The sequence below is a fragment of the Bos javanicus genome, chromosome 15, assembly GCF_032452875.1.
Source record: "Bos javanicus breed banteng chromosome 15, ARS-OSU_banteng_1.0, whole genome shotgun sequence".
NCBI lineage: Eukaryota > Metazoa > Chordata > Mammalia > Artiodactyla > Bovidae > Bos > Bos javanicus.
The window spans coordinates 55,140,124-55,145,234 of record NC_083882.1 but is presented as its reverse complement, the minus strand read 5'-3'; the positions used below and the strand labels follow the sequence as shown (position 1 = coordinate 55,145,234).

Genomic DNA, 5,111 nt, shown 5'->3' with positions numbered 1-5,111 from the left:
TTTTCTATCCTGTTTTTCCCTGCTGGTGCCAGTTTCTCAAGACTACGTGACCATGAGACCCCTTCAACTAGACCCCACAAGACCCCCAGCTGCAGGCTAAAGAGGACCCCTCCTACTGGGGCACAATTTCCCAACTTTAGGGTATAAGAAGGATTGTCTGTAAAGGGAGGGCACTGGTTTTTCTCTAAAGCCAGTCACTTTCTTTCTCTCTTCCTACAATAAATCTTTCTCTGCCTGAATGCCTGGCTCGCTCTCTTTTTTCCGCACTGGCCTTACACCGTGCATCAGAGCAAGCCTGATAAAACCCTTGTGGTTCCACCACACCAGCTTATAGACTCCAGGCCTGGCTATCAGAGCCTCCTTGGCACTGCCAACAATGATGTCCAGAAGGTTGCCGCCTCCCTCCCTGCTCAGAATGTGAGCAGCGCTCTCCTTGTCTGGTGAGACCATCTCTGGGAAGAGAGGAAGGTGATTAGGTATGGGCTGAGACGCCAGGAACTGCTTCGAGGGGAGGGTGCGTGAGTCCCTACACACTCTATCACTGCAACTGGGAGTTCCCTGAGGACTAGGACTGAGTCATTCCCCTCTTCCCAAACCCTCACCAAGCTCACTGCTGAGCACAGATGTGGGAAGTGCTTCCCTGTGTCTAGTCTCCTTCTCTACTATACATGCTCTTAGAGGAAATACATTCTTAGAAACCCTCCCTAAGATCCCTCCTTCATGCCTCCAGCCCTGGTCTTCCTGGGTTCCCAGGTGTGGGAAGATTCAGCCCCTGACATGATGTAATCCCTGAGGAAGGGAACCAGGAAAGTCTAATTCAACACGGTCAAATGTAAGCAAATGATGGGAAAAAATGAGGAGCCTGTGCTATGGGTACACAGGTTGGTAAAAGCTCCAAAGGCCAGTATGCCGTGGGGATGGACACCAGCAAGGTAGTTCCTGGAGGGGTCCAGCTCGGCAGTCTTGACCAGCTGCAGGGACAGCAAGCTGGTGAACTGGCACTGCATCTCGTACCCCCCAGCCCAGTCTCCCTGCTGACTTTCTGTGCTGAACTCTTCTGTGTGTCCCCTGCGCCCAAGTGCTGTCACACCCTCATGTGAGTGTCCTGAGATTAGAGACCGTCTAAGGATCTTTGTCTCCACTGCAGGCCTGGAGCAGAGGAGATGCTCTGGGAGACTGTGGAACGAACGCGGAGAGAATGGACCCATGAATGGATGAAGCTGATACAGCCAACCAGGGAAGGGAAGCCTCTGCCCAAGGCAGAGGTAGGACTCCTAGGAGGGTGACAGGGACACAAGCCCCTGTCCTACGTGAAGGGAGACCTTATCCCAGGCAGAGCCCGCCCAGAATGAAGGAGCCATCGCAGGAGGGAGTGAGCATCTCTCCAAGGACTGTGGCAGCTGGAGTTCTGTCCCGGGTCAGGGCTGACCCCTGAGTTCCTGTGACTCAGTGTAAGAGACCCCAGGGTGCAGGGAAGAGGGTGCCAGGAGGAGGGGCATGAAGTCCGGTGATACCCACAGGTGTGGGTGGAGAGGGGCCAGGGAGGTGTCCTGCCAAGTCTGCAGCACTCCCTGATGCCAGGTCACAGCCTGCCCACAGCACTGCACCCCTGCTCAGGCCTTGGCCTGTGTAGACACTGCTGCTCTGGGATAATGAAATCTTCACAGAGAAACCCAGCTCCTGGACTGACCTTCAGCATGAGGTGGAAACAGATTGTTCTTGGGGAAAGATTGCTTGATTCTCCACCATTAGCTCTTTAGGAAGCCTATAGGGTGTGTTTAGAAAACTCCAGTGCTCAGAATTAATCTCCTAATTTCCCTAGAAACTCTACCACTAGGCAGTGGCTCATAGAATCACAGTGCAAAGGCTTGTAATGTGGAGTAGGCCCAGGAGAGTTGTTAGGGCAAGGAATGTTGCTTGCCTGCCTTCAAGCCAGCAGCCACTGTAGCTGCCACTGACAATGGGCCTTGAAAGGAATTCAGGATGGAAGAAAACAGGATACTGGTCGCAGAGAGTGAGGATACACATCACAGGAATGATTGCAGTGAGCCCAGATTTTGCATCTCCCCACATGTAGAAAAGCATGAAAATCATTAACTGGAGACATCTGCTTTTTGTGACTGGCAGAAATCTTTTGATGTTTCTCTACATAACTTTCTGTTTCCCCCCCCCCTCCCCACCCCAGCAAAACTCAGAAGTCCTGACCTTCCGTTACCTTTTAGAACAGCTCCTCAGAGATTTCTGAGAGGCTATCTCCCAACTACAGTCCCCAGTAAGGTCTTAGAACAAAATACCTGACAATTTTTAGTTTGTGCATTTTTTTTCAGTAGACAGCAGAGAATCTCTGGCCCCGCTACTTCCTGCCACCCTAAGATCCCTGCAGGGACTGCTCCGTGAAGCTCTGTGGATGACTTGAAAGTTCCCCTGGGAGGTAAGGGAGCCCAGAAATCTGCCTACTACAGCCCCCTCTGGAGGCCTGAGCCCAGGACTGGGGACTCAAAGTGCCTATCATCTCTCCCTCTGCTGGCCACTAGGTGGTACTGCCTGCCTTCCGCAGATGTTGGTGCCACAGGCCTGCAGTGGCCTACAATCCTGAACACTGTGCACATGGAATTTCTGCAAATCAACTTCATGTACCACAATGTCAATAGTGCCTGAGTTTTGAAACCCTCTGAGAGAGATGCCTGGCTAGAGGAAGGACAGAACAGACGTCGATGAGACAGTCACAGAGATGCTCAGCACTGTTTTTCTGCCAAATGTGCAATTGACAGCACCTCCAGGTGTGAAAAGAGACCAAGCTGCTGTCTGCAGAAGGCCCGAGGATGACGTGATGTCTCATGGAATCCACACAACCCAATTATGTATGTGGCAACATTTCCACTTAACATGTGAAATCGAGGCTCAGAGATCATGTGTAACTAACCCTAGGCCATTCAGCTGGTATGTTGCAGAACCTGTATTAGAACCTATGATGTCCACCCTCAGAGGTGACACCATATACATTCTTCTCTCCTGTGTCCAGAGAGGGCCACCTGTCCCTGCCTGCCTCCTCTCTGTCTTCACTGCCTTCCTCTTCCTATCCCCACTAGATAATTAACCATCACAGGTGCTTATATCCAAGGGTTTAGTCTGTCTGGGATTCAGGAGAGGAATCAAAGTTCAGCTCACTTAAATTCAGGGGCCTGCATTACTAAGGACTGAGCTTTGGGTCCAGGATCAAGTGTCCAAATGGACATGAGGTACCCTGGGTTAGAGGGTCAGTGGCACTCAGAAGAGGAGTCATCAGATTGCTTAGTGGATCCACGGGGAAACTAAGATTCAGAATGGACAAAGCTCTGTCCAAGAAGACCTAGTTTATCAGAGTTTGGGCAGGATAGATCCTGAGGGCTCTCTGTTCTGCTTCTATTCTCAGAGCTAATGTACAAACTTTAAAAACAGTATAAAAACAAAACAAAAACCCTGTCTCTATGTCCTTGGTCACACCTTCCTCCCTCTTGGGGTGTCAATCTCATCATCTGATAAAGTGTGGACTAGTTGGTCTCTTAAAATCTTACATTTGTATGGATTCCCTCACCCCAAACTTAGGCTACTGAAGGCTTTACACCTGTAAGATACATACACCTGCTACAGAGCTACATACACTACAGAGCTCCTTCAAATCCTGTTCATTCATCATTGACCCAACATCCCTGTAGATGGGAAACCATCACCAGAGAGAAGCTGTCTCTTCCCCAGGCCACATAATGCTGGAAGCCTGGCTCCTGTCTCCAAGCCCAGTATTCTGCTCACTGCACACAGGATCACACTTCCCCATGGACACGTGGGACCCTAGCCACCCTTTTACTCACCGAGATGGGGAAATAGTCCTTGTACTTCCTCATGACTCAGCGCCTTACCATTTCGCTGTGCCTGCCCCCTGCCACAGCTTGGCTCAATCATCTATAGGATACTGATGATTCAGAATCTTGTTAACAAGAGGGCTATGAAGACCACACTGCAGACAATGGCTGGGAAGGGAAGCAGGAGCATTAGTGGTCAGTGAGGTGAAGGAATGAGCTCTTCCCATTTACACAGCAATAGCAGCACTGTCCTGTCAACCCCTCACCCCAGGAGGAAGAGATCAGCTTCCCAAGACTTCAAGGAGACAGGAATGCAGTCAACACCTGTTGTGTCACACTGAGAGCCTGAATTTGAAGCCAGGTAGGCCTAAGTCCAAACTTACTTTTTCCCACTGCACCAGGCTTCTTTCTTACTTGGGTCTTCCCCCTCCACTTCCCTTTCTGTCTGTATTCACCAGGTGCTCAATAAATGCCTGGTGGAATGTGACAGGATGAACTCTTTCTAGTATCCATTCTATGAGACCCCAGAGAAAAGATATTTGTTCAATCCAGCCCACTTCCTGTCTACCCCCAGCCCATCTTTCCATAGATAAATCCTGTATTCCATAGATAGATCTCCCCCTTCAGCTCAAGTCCTCACATGACTTCTTATAACTTTGAGGCTCAGCTCAAGCAGCTCAGCCTGACTTCAAGCTCCCCACTGCTAACTTGATCCCCTTCTTGCTCCAGCCTCACCCACCCACATGCACCCCAAATTCTGGCTACACTAAGCTGCTCAGTCTTGATACAACTCCCTGAGCTCTTTAGTTTTTGCTCAGCTCTTTCCTCCACTGCCAGGCCCTGTCCTGATGAAGGAGGAGAGAGGAAGAAGGGAACTCATGCTTGGCCTGTCCTTCAGGAGTGCAACAGGGCTGGGAGCAGGCTCAGTAAAGAATTTCTCTCAGATTTAGGATTCTGAGTCCCTTTCACAGGCTAATCCTGGCTTCAACTCAGAGTCAGGTGATCTGTGGGGCTGTCTTTAATCTGATGCCAAAGCAGCCTCATTCTTAGAAAATATCATGTCTCTACATTCCATTTCCTCCACTTGACACCATGCACTCAAACTCTTAAAGAAGGTCAGCCTTCACTTGTATTCCAGTTAAAAGTAGGGTAAACGGCCTGACGTTCATGGCTGAACTCTCTCTTCCTCCAGGAGGAAGAGAGCTTTGACCCAGTCTGCTGCTGCTAAGTCGCTTCAGTCGTGTCCAACTCTGTGCGACCCCAAAGACGGCA

The 5,111-nt window shown here is 50.2% G+C and overlaps 1 pseudogene; it reads right to left on the bottom strand.

The window, feature by feature from the left end:
- Window positions 1–213: 213 nt before the first annotated feature.
- On the bottom strand, window positions 214–4,749 carry LOC133261042 (2-acylglycerol O-acyltransferase 2-like; annotated as a pseudogene).
- Between the last annotated feature and the right edge of the window lie 362 nt (window positions 4,750–5,111).